The sequence below is a fragment of the Vulpes lagopus genome, chromosome X, assembly GCF_018345385.1.
Source record: "Vulpes lagopus strain Blue_001 chromosome X, ASM1834538v1, whole genome shotgun sequence".
NCBI classification, from domain to species: domain Eukaryota; kingdom Metazoa; phylum Chordata; class Mammalia; order Carnivora; family Canidae; genus Vulpes; species Vulpes lagopus.
Window position 1 is genome coordinate 86,435,566 of NC_054848.1, and position 17,414 is coordinate 86,452,979.

A 17,414-nucleotide genomic window follows, 5' to 3' on the forward strand; every position below is an offset into this window, starting at 1 on the left:
TGCACTAGAAAACTAAATCTCCCTCTTTACCATGACCTACAAGAGACTAAATCATTTTGTCTTTTTCTACCTCTCCAACCCCATCCTATGCCAATGGGAGGTATATTCACTCCATCAAGCCAAATGAGGGGTTTCAGAGGAGATCTATGTGTATTTCAGAGGGGACATCTTGAAGATAAAGTTGCTCATACCTGATTCATGTCTGAAGAAATGAAAATGAATGATTGGTACATATAAGGGAACAGGAAGACTCATGTGTTTGGAAATAGCTTGCACCTTCAGAGATTAACTGAATATAGAAATATGTGTGCTTCCCATAACTCCTGTAGGCTATATGTGGATCCCACAGAAGGAACTCCACTTAGGTCATCCCAAGGGAAACACTGTAATGGCAGTGACTCAAAATATAAACAGTCTATTCTATGGATGTTTTTACAATTAAAAATTTTTGTGGGGTTTCAGTGACTTTTCTATGATAAGCATATACATAGTTTGCTTTTTTCCATATTTTCTTGTATACTAAGCGAAATATAGTAGACACATAATCTTACATAGTTTAAATGAAAGGTGTATAACATAGTGATTCTACAATTCTAAATGTTAGGCTATGCTCACCACAAGTGTCGCTACCATCTGTCACCATACACTATTATACCATTGACTCTATTCCCTATGCTGTACCTTTTATTCTCCTTATTCATTCCATAATTGGAAGTCTGTATCACCCACTCCCCTTCACTCATTTTGCCCATCTCCCCACTCTCTTTCCCTCTGGCAAACATTGGTTTATTCTTTGTATTTACAGGTCCGTTTCTGTTTTTTGTTTGCTCATTTATTTCTTAGATTCCACATATAAGTAACATCACATGGTATTTGTCTTTCTCTGTTTGACTTATTTCACTTAGAATAATACTCTCTAGGTCCATCCATATTGTCTGATAGCAAGATCTCATTTGTTTTCATGATTGAGTAATATTTCACTTTGTGTCTGTGTGTGTATGTTTGTGTGCACGTGCTCATGTGTTAGAGAGAGAAGGAGATAAAAGGGTGTGTGGGTGCGTATGACCTCTTTATTCATTCATCTATTGGTGGACACTTAGGTGACATCCATATTTTGGTTATTATACATAATGCTGCAATAGCATAAGGGTGAATATATTTCTTCAAATTAATATTTTTGTTTTCTTTGGATAAGTACCCAGTAGTGGAATTATTGGATCATATAATGTTTCTATTTTTAATTTTTTTGAGGAACCATTATATTGTTTTCCATAGTGGCTGCACCAATTTACATTTCCACTAATAGTACATGAATGATCCCTTTCCTCTACATAGTTGCTAACACTTGTTATTGTCTTTTCCTTACTAGCCATTTGGAATGATGTGAGGTGATAGCTCATTGTGATTTTGATTTATATTTTTCTGATGATTAATGATATTGAGCCCCTTTGCATGTGTCTGTTGGCCGTATGTGTTTTCTTTGGAAAAATTTCCATTCAGATTCTCTGCCAGTTTTTTAACTGGATTATCTATGTTTTTTTTTTTTTTTATGTTGAGTTGTATAAGTTCTTTTTTGTATTTTGGATATAAACTGCTTATCAGTTATATAATTAACAAATATTTTCTCCCATTTAGTAGGTTATCTTTTCATTTGGTTGATGATTTCTTTTGTTCTGTGAAAGCTTTTTACTGAAATGTAGTCACAATGTGTATTTTAGCTTTTGTTTTCCATGCCTGAGAAGACATATCTAGAAAAAGGTTTCTAAGGCCAATGCCAAACAGATTACTGCCTATATTTTCTTTTAGGAATTTTATGGTTTCAGGTCTCATATTTAATTATTTAATCCATTTTGAGTTTATTTTCCTGTATTGTTTAAGAAAGTGGTCCAGTTTCTTTCTTTTGCATGTAGCTGTTCAGTTTTCCCAACACCATTTGTTGAAGAGACTCTTTTCACCATTGTATACTTCTCTTCATTGTTTTAGATTGATCATATAAGCATGGGTTTATTTCTGGGCTCTCTTTTCTGTTCCATTGATCTACGTGTCTATTTTCGTGCTGATACCATACTGTTTTGATTACTACATATTTGTAGTATATCTTGAAATCTGGGATTGCAATACCTCCAAATTTGTTCTTCTTTCTCAAGACTTCTTTGGCTATTTGGGGTCTTTTGTGGTTTCATACAAATTTGGGATTATTTGTTTGAGTTCTTTGAAAAGTTCTGTAAATATTTTCATAGATAGGGCATTGAATCTGTAGGTTTCTTTTGGTAGTATGAACATTTTAAGAATATTAATTCTTAAAAAAAAAAGAATATTAATTCTTCCAATAAATGAACTTGGAATATCTTTTCATTTGTGTTGTGATTAATTTATTTCACTAATTTTTATACTATAAGTAGTTTTCTTTGCATTTATCCTTCTTGAGGTAGAACATTCTGAATCTGTAGCTTGATATTTTCTCTCAATTTTTGAAATTTGTAGGCATTCTGAAAGGATTGTTTCTGCTCAAATTTTTATTGTTTTCCTTTTGTGATGCCAATAGCATGTATGTCAAAATTCTTCTCCATGTCCTATATGTTTCTTGTATTTTTTTTCTGTGATTTTGTTTCATAATATAGTTTTTCTTTAATCCTCATACATGTTTCAGTGTTTCTTCTCCCTTCATCTCTAATATGCTATTAAACCCATCTATTAAGTCTAGTTTTATTTTTTTAAAGATTTCTCTTATTTATTCATGAGAGACACAGGGAGAGAGGCAGAGACATAGCCAGAGGGAGAAACAGGATCCCTGTAGGAAGCCTGATGCAGGACTCGATCCTGGGACTCTGGGATCATGCTCTGAGCCAAAGGCAGATGCTCAACCACTGAGCCACCCAGGCATCACAGTCTAGTTTTATTTTTAATTTTTAAAAAGATTTTATTTATTCATCAAAGACTTAGAGAGAGGCAGAGACATAGGCAGAGAGAGAAGCAGGCTCCTTGTGAGGAACCCAATGTGGGATTCAATCCCAGGACCGTGGGATCATGCCCTGAGCTGAAGACAGTCGCTCAACCATTGAGCTACCCAGGCATCCCTAAGACTAGTTTTAATTATTATAGTTTTTTATTCTAGAATTCCTATTTGATATTTTTGTTTCAAATTCTTAGTTCTCTGCTAAATTCTTTACCTTGTCACTGATTAAATTGTTGATCATTGTTTTCTTTTAAGTTTCATATCTAAAAACTACAATTTACAGACTTTACATGAGTTTGATTATATAGTCTATTTCTCTTCTTTTTAGTAAAAAAAAATTTATATGTTTTAGATTTAGTTGAGTGCTGACTATTGGTATGAAAAGGAATTGAGAGGGGTCCCTGGGTGGCTCAGTGGTTTAGTGCCTGCCTTCAGCCCAGGGAGTAATCCTGGAGTCCTGGGATCGAGTCCCATGCTGGGCTCCTTGCATGGAGACTTCTTCTCCCTCTGCCTCTCTCTCTCTCTCTCTCTCTCTCTCTCTCTCTGTGTGTGTGTGTGTGTGTGTTTCATGAATAAATAAATAAAATCTTTAAAAAAGAAAAAGAAGAAAAGTAATTGAGATTATTTGAGGCTCCATCTATGGTATTCTGTAAGGGCAGCCTGAATAGACTAAGACAATCTTGATACTAATTATAAATATTTCATAACACATTTAAGAAAAAAACTATTTTAACATTTATATATATGCCATCACTTTAGTATATGAATTTCCACTCAAAATTAATTAATTGCCATAATTATATATTGTAGATTAATTCAACTGCAGATATCCCCAGAAATCTTTGCTGTAGACAGAAACATTAATTTGCTTTTAGCTACCATACTATGAAATAATAGATAATATGGCCACTAAGAATAATACTTTTTTTCTTGTTTTCTTTTGCTATTCTGAGAACCAATTGGAATTGTTTTCAATGTTTGTGCTTTTCTAAATTAAGGTATCTTGCTGGACTATCACAATTTAAATACTAGGTGGTTATTCATTTATGGGTTGACTTATTGATATATTTACTCATTCAACATTTACTGAGCATCAATTTTGTGTTAGGCACATTGCTAGGGTGCTGTGTATATAGAAGAGAGTGAAGAACTAAAGTGCAACAGTTAATACCACAATTGAGAAATGTGCATAGTACAAAGGAGCAATGGAAAAGAAACTAACTCTGCCTAGGAAAGTCAAGGAAGGATTCACAGAGAATAGTTAGCGTTTTAACTAAGCTTTTAAAAATCCTTTGGAATTTTCAAGTCTGATGCACCCTATAACTCATACAAAATGGTTGCTAAATTATGCCTTGAGAGAGAGATTGAAGAGATTATTAGGTGCTTAGGATATGAAAAGTGTCCAGAGCTGAAGAGAGAATAATAACACTGAAGGATTCTGATCAACTCAGCATGATCGGAACTTGGGAGTGGGATAATGATGATGGTCATAAGCAGAAATATGGTGAGATGTAAGCTTGGAGAGAAAAGCATGAATATGGTGGCTTTTAAAGGCCATGGTCATAAATTTGGTCTTCATTTTATAGGAAATAGATACTCATTAAAACATTTTAAGCAGAAGATGGGACATGATCATATTTATATTACAGAAAGATAATTCTTATTGCATCATAGAAAATGGTTTGGAGAGGGGCAAGACTTAGAGGCATGGAACCAGTGAGGAGACTGTTGCAGCAATCTAAGTGAGAGCAAGTTTTGAGAAAGGTAGGACGAGTGGCAAAAGGGAGATGATCAGCTAACTTCTATCTTTAGTTCAATATTACCTCTGCTTCTTTCCAAGCATCTTTTTCTTTTCCCATTCATAACCAGAATCCTTGAGGCTACTTCCTCTCTAGTTTTTGAAAAGAGTATTTAACTGGCAACTATGTTTCTGTTTTACTCTCTCAAAATAATTCCTATCATGACACTTTTCAAATACTTAATTTCACTGAAGAAAAGATTCTTGTTTAAATTTTGGTAAATTTTAAATATTTAAATGTTAACTCACATTTGAACAGCACAGATTTTACAAAGAGTTTTACAAAGTGGATGCCTCATATATATATTCAGACCATGATGAGCCTTAATTTTGTTAATATATTTTTATTTTTTAAAAAGAGTTTACTTATTTGAAAGAGAAAGAAAGTGTGAGCATGAACAGGGGGAGGGACAGAGGAAGAGGGAGAAGCAGACTCCCTGCTGAGTACAGAGCCTGATACAAAGCCTATGTGGAGGCAAGATGGAGATAAGTGCAGACCTTGACTCCAGGACCCTGGGATCCTGACCTAAGCCAAAGTCAGACATTTAACTGACTGAACCATCCAGGCACCATCCAGGCCAAAATATACTAATATATTTTAAATCCTGCAATATGAACAGTTTTTCTCTCGTATCTGTGCATATATTTCACATGAAAGACATTCCAAATTCATCTTAAAATATGAACCACAGAAATAATTTAATTAAAAAAAATCAAATTGTATTCAGAAGGGAAATATTAAATGACCCAAAGACAAAGAGAGCCTTCATATTGGGCAGCCCTGGTGGCTCAGCAGTTTAGCGCTGCCTTCGGCCCAGGGCGTGATCCTGGAGACTCGGGATCGAGTCCCATGTCTGGCTCGCTGCATGGAGCCTGCTTCTCCCTCTGCTTGTGTCTTTGCCTCTCTCTCTCTCTCATGAATAAATAAATAAATAATCTTTTTTAAAAAGCCTTCATATTTAAAAATGTCATTTATCAACTCATTAATTACAATAATAACATACTTGTAAAGGACTTTTAATTTAAAATGGTTTCACATTAATTTTGTAATTTTAATTAAAAGAAAAACACTTGTAAAAATTTAGTCAGTAATAGGACTACAAATCTTAATACGGAGTTAATACCCATTATTTCTAGGATTCTTTGTTTAATTATAAGGGAGTTACTTGCTGAGCACCTATATGTATTCGTGATTATTCTAAATGCACTGGCAAATAGTAATGGGTTTGTATAAAGTCTCCCCCTTGATTATGTTATAGTTCTCTCTATTTTCCAACTGGGGAAAGACAAATGGTTGAATAAAAATATAACCTCGTGTTAGCAAGAACAATAGTCTAAATATCTAGAGACACAGTTTTTATTAAGTTTGGGATTTTGAGTTTAGAAAAAGTCTGGATTTATATTACAGATTTTCGTTTCTAAGCAATGCTTAGGGAAAAAATCCCTCCCCAATTTTAAGAGAACTGCTTTGATTCTCATATATTAATTCTCATATATAATATTGCCAAGAGAGAATTTTAATACATTATGTTATATGTGACAATGCATTTTATTTCTAAAGCGATAGCATATTGTTATGCTGAGTGGAAATAACTTTAATATTTAAAACATCTTGTTTTGTTCAGTAACTGATTAATCAGGTATAATTTTCTTATGGACTTTTATTGCATTAATTCTGGCCATACTTTTGTTTCTTATTACATATTTCTACTGCCAAATGATTACAAAAATGCAAAAAGTTTTAAAAAGTCAGTTGTATTGCATGCCTTCCAATTTTCTATTCTTATATTTTTACTTTAAACAATACATATTCCACTGAGGAGTGAAAGGATTTGTGAGCATCTGGGTCCTTGTCTGCTGCCACCTGTGACAACCTGCATTAATCTCTAAATCCTTTCCCTCTTTCTTGAAAAACACTGACAAAGTTAATCAATTACAAAGTCAATTAGAGTTTATTTTCCCTAAAGTGGCTCATCATCTTCAGCAATTCTCTGTACCATTGGAAGATACAGTTTAGAAAGGATGATTGCAGTGATGCTTATCAAAGTAATTGAAAAATGAGGGAGTATTTTAGATTTAATCATTTTTTGAGTTCCAACTCAGGAGTATGTTATGAATTAAACTCTGTAGTACAAAAGATATGCTGAAGTCTTAACCTCCAGTACTCTAAAGGTGATCTTACTTGGAAATAGGGCCTTTACTGATATAATCAATTAAAGATTAGGTCATTAGGATGGGCCCTAATTCAATAAGATTGATGTCCTTATAAGAAAAAAAGAAGACATAGAGACTATACAGAGGGAATTCCATACGAAAAACAGAAGCATAAATGAGAATAATACAGCTGAAAGAGGGATGCGTGGGTGGCTCAGCGGTTGAGTGCCTACCTTGGGCCCAGGGCATGATCCTGGAGTCCCAGGATCGAGTCCCATGTCGGGTTCCCTGCGTGGAACCTGCTTCCCCTCTGCCTGTGTCTCTGCCTCTCTCTCTCTCTCTCTGTCTCTCATGAATAAATAAATAAAATTTAAAAAAAATACAGCTGAAAGATAAAGAATGCTAAGGGTTTCTGGTCACTGGCAGAAGACAAGAATTCTACCCAGAGTCACACAGGGAAAATGGTCCTGTTGACTCCTTGGTTTCAGATTTACAAGCCTCTACAATACTAAGAGGATGAATTTCTGCTGTTTTAGGCCAACTAGTTTGTGTACTTTATTATAGTCATCATAGGAACTAATATAGAATGTAAACACTTTTTTTCATGAGAATAAAGAACATGTAGGCATATGACTACAAGGTACAGTATTGAATGAAGCTAAGAGGCCAAATATCAGTAACCCTGTGCTTCTATAAAATGATCTGATTCAAAAAAAAAAATAAAATGATCTGATTCAAGTAAAGGGTGATTTCTGTTTTCTAATTAGCTGCAAGGAGGTGGATAATCCTTGTTTTATTCTAACTCATTTTTCTTAAACTTTTAAGGACTAAACGATGTCATGTCTAAGTAGATTTATGTGCAGTTGAAATATTTGGATACTAATGTATTTCTTTGGATTTCAGAAAGAAAGAGACTAAAGAGTTTAGAAAAAAGTACATCTGATCCTACTCTGAAATGTAAGATAATGATTAAAGAAGGATAAATGTTCTCAAAAATGGAGTTATGACTATGATTATGAATAATAATATGAAGGAAGAAAAGATTAAAGCACCCAAAGCAATCAGTGAAAACTACAAATGAAGCTTTTTGTGAACCTAGATTTGTAAAGATTTCTGATTATATCAAAAGAGGCTATGAAAAGAGGTTTTATGCAGGTAATGGCCAAAATGAACTGAGGTTTGAGGTTGATGGTAATATTGATGAGTGACAACAAAGAACAAAAAAATAATATATTAAAAGCTTTGTTCTGCTCTTTCAGAATTTGTGATCATTACAGAACATTTTTAAATGTCATTAAAAGAATTCTAAAGAGGCTCTCTGCTCCTCCCCATTCGACAGACAGCTGCATCTTCTGGTGCAGTGCCAGCCGCATCCCTGAGACACGATGGTGAAGGGAGGAGTGAATGGATTTGGCCATATTGGGCGCCTGGTCACCAGGGCTACTTTTAACTCCGGCAAAGTGGATATTGTCGCCATCAATGACCACTTCATTGACCTCAACTACATGGTGTACATGTTCCAGTATGGTTCTACCCACGACAAATTCCATGGCACAGTCAAGGCTGAGAATGGGAAACTTTTCATCAGTGGGAAGTCCATCTCCATCCTCCAGGAGGGAGATCCCGCCAACATCAAATGGGGTGATGCTGGTGCTGAGTATGTTGTGGAGTCCACTGGGGTCTTCACCACCATGGAGAAAGCTGGGGCTCACTTGAAGGGCGGGGCCAAGATGGTCATCATCTCTGCTCCTTCTGCTGATGCCCCCATGTTTGTAATGGGCATGAACCACAAGAAGTATGACAACTCCCTCAAGATTGTCAGCAATGCCTCCTGCACCACCAAATGCTTGGCTCCTCTGGTCAAAGTCATCCATGACCACTTCGCCATCGTGGAGGGCCTCATGACCACCGTCCATGCCATCACTGCCACCCAGAAGACTGTGGATGGCCCCTCTGGGAAGCTGTGGCATGACGACTGAGGGGCTGCCCAGAACATCATCCCTGCTTCCACTGGTGCCACCAAGGCTGTGGCAAGGTCATCCCTGAGCTGAACGGGAAGCTCACTGGCATGGCCTTCCATGTCCCCACCCCCAACGTGTCAGTTGTGGATCTGAACTGTTGCCTGGAGAAAGCTGCCAAATATGATGACATCAAGAAGGTGGTGAAGCAGGCATTGGAGGGCCCCCTCAAGGGCATCCTGGACTACACTGAGGACCAGGTTGTCTCCTGTGACTTCAACAGTGACACCCACTCTTCCACCTTAAACACTGGGGCTGGCATTGGCCTCAATGACCACTTCATCAAGCTCATTTCCTGGTATGACAATGAATTTGGCTACAGCAACCGGGTGGTGGACCTCATGGTACACATGGCCTCTAAGGAATAAGAGCCTCCTGGACCACCAGCCCCAGCAAGAATAAGAGGAAGAGAGAGGCCCTCAGCTGCTGGGGAGTCCCTGCCTCAACTTGATCCCCCAAAACACTTGGAATCTCCTGACCTCCAATTTACATCCCAGACCCCGAGGAAGGGGAGGAGCTTGGGGAGCCCTACCTTGTCATGTACCATCAATAAAGTATACTGTACCCAGCTTAAAAAAAAATTCGAAAGAAACATGAATGTATTAAGGTGAGAAAGAAGTTCTACCTGTCCTGAACAAATTTATCAGTGGAATTTCAAACTTCAATGTTTGTATATCAGGGATCATGGGGAAATATATAGATGTTGCCGAGTGTTATAGTTGATGAAAGCAGTTAGCCTAGAAAACACAACGGAGGCATAATAGCTTTTTAAAACCTTAGAATTTGGAGATTTAGAAAGATGGTAGAGTAGAAAAGCTCCAGAAACGTATTTTCCTATAGAAATGAAATTTTTAAAAAACCCTAAATACTGGCTAAAATAACTTTATGGGAGCTCTGACAAACAAAGGATACATATGATTTTTATATGATATCAGATAAATGATTTGCAAATATTTTTTCCTATTCTACAAGTTGTTTAACTTTTGTGATAGTATCATTTGATGCACAAAGGTTTTTCATTTTAATGAAGCCCGATTTACCATTTTTGGGCAGGATACATGTGCTATGGGTATCATGTCTAAGAAATTACTGCCCAATCCAAGATCACAAAGGCTTAACAACTATTTTTCTTCTAAAAAGTTTATAGATTTAGCTTTTACATTTAAAGCTGTATACAAGCTTAAGTTAATTTTGTATCTGGTTGTAAGGTAGGAGTTTAACTCCCTTGATTTGTATACAGACATCCAGTTGTCCCAGAACCTTTGTTGAAAAGACTATTCTTTATCCATTCATCTTAATACCATTGTCAAAAATCAATTGACCATAAATGTTAATTTCTAGATCTTCCAGTGTTCCATATGTTTATCATTATGCCAGTAAAACAGTCATAAGCACTGTAACTTTGTAGTAAGTTTTAAAATTAGGAAGTATGAGGCTTTCAATTTTGTTCTGCCTTTTCAGGGTTGTCTTTGCTATTCTAAGAGTCTTGCATTTTCATAGGACTTTTAGAATCGGTATGTCAACTTTTGCAAAACACAGCTATGATTTTCATAAAAACAGCATTCAATCTATTGGTCACTTTTAGGATTCTTGCTATTTTAACAATATTAAGTATTCCAATCCGCAATCACAGGATGTCTTGCCATTTATTTAGGTTTTTTTTTTTTTTTCATTTATTTAGGTTTTGAAAAAATTTCATTCAATGATACTTTCTAGTTCTCAAATTTTGCATTTCTTTGTTCATATTTATTCCTATGTGTTTTTTACTCTTTTTCATACTATTGAAAATATATATGTATTCATTTATTTATTTTTAAAAGACTTTATTTATTCATGAGAGACACACAGAGAGAGGCAGAGACATAGGCAGAGGGAGAAGCAGGCTCCTTGCAGGGAGCCTGATGTGGGACTCAATCCCAGGACCCTGGGATTACTACCTGAGCCAGAGGCAGATGCTCAACCACTGAGCCACCCAGGTGCCCCTGAAAATAGATTTTAAATTAATTTTCTGATGGTTACTTCCTAGTATATAGAAACACAATTGATTTGGGTATATTGATCTTATATTCTTCAATGTTACTGAAGCCATTTAAAAGCCCTAATACTTTTTTTTTGAATATTTTGGGTTTTCTATCTACCAGATCATGTCATCTGTGATAGACACAATTTTAATTCTTCCTTTCCGATCTCTATGTTTTTTTTATAAATTTATCTTTTATTGGTGTTCAATTTGCCAACATATAGAATAACACCCAGTGCTCATTCCATCAAGTGCCCCCCTCAGTGCCCTTCACCCAGTCACCCCCAGCCCCCGCCCACCTCCCCTTCCACCATCCCTAGTTCATTTCCCAGAGTTAGGAGCCGATCTCTATGTTTTTTGTTTATTTTTCTCACCTAATTGCTCTGGATAGAACCTCCTGTACAATGTAGAAAGAAATGGCAAGAGCAGACCTCCTTGTCTTGTTTCTAATCATAAAGTTAAATATTATCTTTCAGCAAAAACACGTGATGTTACATATGCAATTTTTAAAAATGCCATTTTCTTTTTTTTTTCTTTTTAAAGATTTCATTCATTTAATCCGTTGGTCTTTTCAAAGGACCATGTTTCCAGTTATTTTTCTCTATTGTTTTTCTTTTCTTTATCTCTTTTATTTCCACTCTAATTTTTATTATATATTTTCCCTACTTCCTCTGTGTTTAATTACGTCTTTATTTTCTGGTGTTAAGGTAGGAAGCAAAGTTATTGATTTGAGATCTTTCTTCTTTCTTTCTTTTTCTTTCTTTCTTTCTTTCTTTCTTTCTTTCTTTCTTTCTTTCTTTCTTTCTTTTTTTAGAGAGAAAGAGGGTTAGTGAAGTGCCAGAGGGAGAGGGAGAGAGAGAATCTTAGCAAGCTCTATGCCCAGTGCAGAGCCTGATGCAAGGTTTGATCTCACAACCCTGAAATCATGACCTGAGCCAAAATCAAAAGTTGGATACTTAACCAACTAAGCCAACTAGGTGCCCCTTTTCTTTTTTAATTTGTTTTTAGCTAAAGATTTTCCTCTAAGTGATGCTGTTGCTGTCTCCCATACATTTTATGTTTCATGTTTGTTTTCACTTACCACAAAATGTTTTCTAATATCCCTTGTGATTTTAATTTGACCCATTGGTTATATGGGAGGATATTGCTTAATTTCTACCTATTTGTGAATTTACCAAATTTCCTTTTTTTGATTACTTATTTAATTCCACTTTCATCAATAATGTTTATGCTTTCATTTATTTTAAATTTATTGAAAAATATTTCATGGTCTTATATATGTGATCTATTCTTGAGAATGTTCTGTGTGTACTTGATAAAAATATATATTTTGCTATTTTAAGTTGGAGTGTTCTATAGATGTCTATTAGGCCCAGTTTATAGCTTTGTTCAAATGTTTATTTCCTCATTGCTCTTCTGTCTAGTTCTGTCCATTATGATAAGTGGGGATATTGAAATGTCCAACTATTATGGAAAATTCTCTATCCCCCCACATTGAAATCTGTCAGTTTTTATTTTGTGCATTATAGGGCTCTTAATTTAGATCATACATGTTTATAATTACTATATCTTCTTGCTGATCTGACTCTTTGATCATTATAAAGGGTTTCTCATTGTCTCTAATAATTTTTGTCTTAAAGTGTATTTTATTTGACATTAGTATAGGCATTTCCAGGTCTCTTTTGGCTACTGTCTCCATGGTATATAATTTTCCCTGTCTTTAATTTCAACCTTTTTTGTCTTTTAGTCTAAAGTCTATTTCTTATAGAAGACATAGAATTCATTTTTTATTACACTCTTCCAAACTATACCTTTATATGAAATGTTTAACTCATTTACAACTGATGTAATTACTGATAAATAGGATTTACATCTTCTATTCTGCTATTTGTTTTCTACATCTTATATCTTTTTGCTCTTCTTCCATTATTGTCTCCTACTCTGTTAAATAACACTTAAAAAAAGATTTATTTATTTTTATTTTAGAGAGAGAGTGTGTGAGCAAGTGAAAGGGGCAGAAGGCAAGGGAGAGAGAGAATCTTCAAGCAGACTGCCTGCTGAGCACTGAGCCCGACCTGGGGCTTGATCCCAGGATCCTGAGATCATGACCTGAGCTGAAATCAAGAGTCAGACACTTAACCAACTGAGCCACACAGTCACCTCTAAATAATACTTTATAATGCATTAATTCCCTTGCTGGTTTAGTATATATTTAAAATTTATTTTTGTAATTAATTTGTGCATTATAATAAACAACTAATAATAATCTGTGTTAGATTAGTACCAATTTAAATTAAGTAATATAAATAACTGTTTCTTCTATATATGTTCATCATACTTCCCTTCATGTGTTATTGCTCACAGAAATCAATTATTTATATACTCTATGTCCATCAACATACATTTGCTAAGTATTGCTTTATTCAGTTGTCTTTTATATCGATAAAAGAAGAAAAATGTTACAAGCAAAAATGTATTTATATTGTCCCTTACTTTTATTTAGTAGTTACCTTACCAGTGTTCCTCACTTATTCATGTGGATTCAGGTTATTGTCCAATATCCTTTCATTTCATCCTGATTTGAATTACTGTCTGAGTTCACTTGCTTTCAGCCTGAAGAACTTCCTTTAATATTCCTGTAGAACTGGTCTGCTAACAATGATTTTTTTCTGGGAATGTTTTAAGTTCTCCTTTATTTTTTGAAGTATAGTTTTGCTAAATATAGAATCCATGATTTATAATCTTTTTCTCTTAGCATCTTAAGCACACTTTTCCCTCTGTTGCATGGATTCTAACGAAAAACAGCTGTTAATTTTACTGAGGATTCCTTGTACATAATGAATCTCCTTTCTATTTCTTCTTTCATGTTTCTCCCTTTATCTCTGGCATTTAACTGTTTGACTATGGTGTGTCTGTAGATTTCTTTGAGTTTATCCTACTTGCTGTTTGTTGAGTTTTTTGATGAGTTTACTAACATTTTTCATTAAATTTAAGAAGACTTTGGCTAATATTTATTGAAATAGTCTTGTGATCATTTTCCTCTGTTTTTTCCCCCCCTGGGAATCCTATTTTGTACGACTTGTCCTTAATGGTGTCCCACAGATCTCTGAGCTTCTATTCATTTTTCTTCATTCATTCTTTCTGTTTCCTTAGTTGGATACTTTCAATTGGCCTTTTTTCAAGTTTGCTTTTTCCTTTTTGTGCTTGTTCAAATCTGTTATTCAACACCTCTAGTGAATTTCACAACTGTGAAGAAATTCTATTTTTCTTAATAATTTCTTTTTATTGATATTCTCAATTTGGTGAGATATTATTCTCACATTTATTATTAGTTTTTTAAACATGGTTTCCTTTAGTTCTTTGGACATAAAATACCCAATTTAGAGTCTTTGTACAACATCTGGGTATTCTCAGGGAGAATTTCTGTTAATTGCTTTTTATCCTTTGTGTGGGCCATACTTTCTTATTTCTTTGCTCATTTCATAATTTTTGAAAACTGAATTTTTCAAATGATATAGAAACTTTGGTAATCAGATTATCCTCCCTATCCAGGATTTGTTGCTACTGCTGTGTGTTGTTTTTTTCTTTTATTTGTTGCTTAGTTACTTTTCTAAACTAATTCCATGAAGCCTTTGTTGTGTGTAGCTACTGAGGGTTCTTCTCAATTAATGTAGTGGTTATGTGGAATCGCCAATTCTCCTAGTCTTTTCCACAGAGCTCTTTGTACCTGGTCAGGCCCACATTTAACACTCAGCCAGGTAATTGAAAACTTCAATTTATTGGATTCCTCCAAAATTCATATTTTACTTCTTGCTTGTGCAAAGTCTCAAAGTTAGCCAGAGGTGAGTGCTTAAGGCCTTCTCAAATCTTTCTTGGACCTTCACACAGCTCTAGACACGTGTACAACTATACACATGAACATCTATATTCCAGGAATGCCTCTGAGCTTTTCAAAGCCTCCCTGGATATCTTAAATTCCAGATTTTTAAAAAAGCTTTCTGGCAACTACAAGTTAATCAATTTACTCTAATATTTTTCTCTCCTTTCCCCCCTTTTTCCCCTTTTCTTTTCTTTTCTTTTCTTTTCTTTTCTTTTCTTTTCTTTCTTTTCTTTCTCTTTCTTTCTTTCCTTTTTTTGACATATACCTTGAGGAAGAGAAGCCTTTTCATGCTGGGCAAGTTCCACATCAAGTGAAATAAAAACAGATTTCAAAGTAGGATTTTTCAGGAAACTACCAGACAGGTCAAATAATGACATTTCTCTAGGAATGAGGCTTTGAAGGGGCTCCAGCCCCATTTTCCTGCCTCTAGGAGTTGGAAAGCCCCATTGTGCCACCTCCAGTGGCTGTGTGGCTGTTTGTTTTCAACATGGTTGAGGCCGTTGGCTTTTAGAGTTACTATAGGACTGGAGGGAATAAAAAGATGGTAATAAGGAAAGTTAAAACTCACAAAAATTACTCTTTTTCCTGAGACTTTGCTTTTTGTTTGTTTGTTTTTTCCTTGAATAAACATTCTTCAGATTGTTGCAAGATTTTGGTGAATTTCCATAATTCTGACACATTTGAGTCTGTGTATTTTTGCCTGTTTTTTTTCTTTTTTTTTGTATATTTTTATTGGAGTTCGATATGCCAACATATAGCATAACACTCAGTGTTTATCCCGTCAAGTGTCGCCCTCAGTGCTCATCACCCAGTCACCCCATCCCCCAGCCCACCTCCCTTTCCACCACCCCTTGTTGGTTTCCCAGAGTTAGGAGTCTCTCATGTTTTGTCTCCCTTTCTGATATTTCCCACTCATTTTCTCTCATTTCCCCTTTAATCCCTTTCACTATTTTTATATTGCCCAAATGAATGAGACCATATAATGTTTGTACTTCTCCGATTGACTTACTTCACTCAGCATAATACCCTCCAGTTCCATCCACATTGAAGCAAATGGTGGCTATTTGTCATTTCTAATGGCTGAGTAATATTCCATTGTATATATAGACCACAGCTTCCTTATCCATTCATCTTTCCATGGACACTGAGGCTCCTTCCACAGTTTGTCTATTGTGGACATTGCTGCTATAAACATTGGGGTGCAGGTGTCTTGGTCTTTCACTGCATCCGTATCTTTGGGGGAAATCCCAGGTAGTACAATTGCTGGGTCGAAGGGTAGCTCTGTTTTTAACTCATTGAGGAACCTCCACACAGTTTTCCAGAGTGGCTGTACCAGTTCATAATCCACCAACAGTGCAAGAGGGTTCCCCTTTCTCCACATCCTCTCCAACATTTGTTGTTTCCTGCCTTGTTAATTTTCCCCATTCTCACTGGTGTGAGGGGATATCTCATTGTGCTTTTGATTTGTATTTCCCTGATGGCAAGTGAGGCAGAGCATTTTCTCATGTGCTTGCTGGCCATGTCGAAGTCTTCTTTGGTGAAATTTCTGTTCATGTCTTTTGCCCATTTCATGATTGGATTGTTTGCTTCTTTGCTGTTGAGTTTAATAAGTTCCTTATAGATCTTGGATACTAGCCCTTTATCTGATAGGTCATTTGCAAATATCTTCTCCCATTCTGTAGGTTGTCTTTGAGTTTTGTTGACTGTATCTTTTGCTGTGCAGAAGCCTTTTATCTTGATTGAGTCCCAATAATTTATTTTTGCTTTTGTTTCCCTTGCCTTCATAGATGTACCTTGCAAGAATTTACTGTGCCAAATTCAAAAAGGGTGTTGCCTGTGTTCTCCTATAGGATTTTGATGGATTCTTGTCTCACATTTAGATCTTTCATCCATTTTTAGTTTATTTTTGTGTATGGTGCAAGGGAATGGTCTCGTTTCATTCTTCTGCATGTGGATGTCCAATTTTTCCCAGCACCATTTATTGAAGAGACTGTCCTTTTTTCCAGTGGATAGTCTTTCCTGCTTTGTCAAATATTTGTTGACCATAGAGTTGAGCGTGCATTTCTCGGTTCTCTATTCTGTTCCATTGATCTATGTGTCTGTTTTTGTGCCAGTACCATATTGTCTTGATGATCACAGCTTTGTAGTACAACTTGAAATCCTTGCCTGTTTTTTCATTGCTTTCATGAAGAAGAGAATTTTCAAAGGTTCTTCTTCTACCATTTTTGGTGACCTTCCTCTTTCTGCTTTTGTATGTAATTTTTTTTATTACAACACAGCCATACCTATTTATTTATATATTGTCTGTATATTATTTCACATTATAATGGCAGACCTAAGGAGTCATGAGAGAGACTGTAAGGCTTACAAAGTCAAAAGTAATTTATTGTCTGGCTTTTTACAGAACAAGTTTGCTTATAAGGCATTTTTATATTATGTTGGAGGTTAAACTAATTCAGTTATTTCTAATGTGTATTTCCATCAGAATCAAAACTGTGGGGGCAGCCCCAGTGGCCCAGCGGTTTAGCACCACCTTCAGCCCAGGGCTTGATCCTGGAAACCTGGGATCGAGTCCCACTCGGGCTCCC

The 17,414-nt window shown here is 35.6% G+C and overlaps 1 pseudogene; it reads left to right on the forward strand.

The window, feature by feature from the left end:
• The first annotated feature begins 8,293 nt into the window (after positions 1 to 8,293).
• Positions 8,294 to 9,472, forward strand: LOC121483495 (annotated as a pseudogene).
• Positions 9,473 to 17,414: the final 7,942 nt, after the last annotated feature.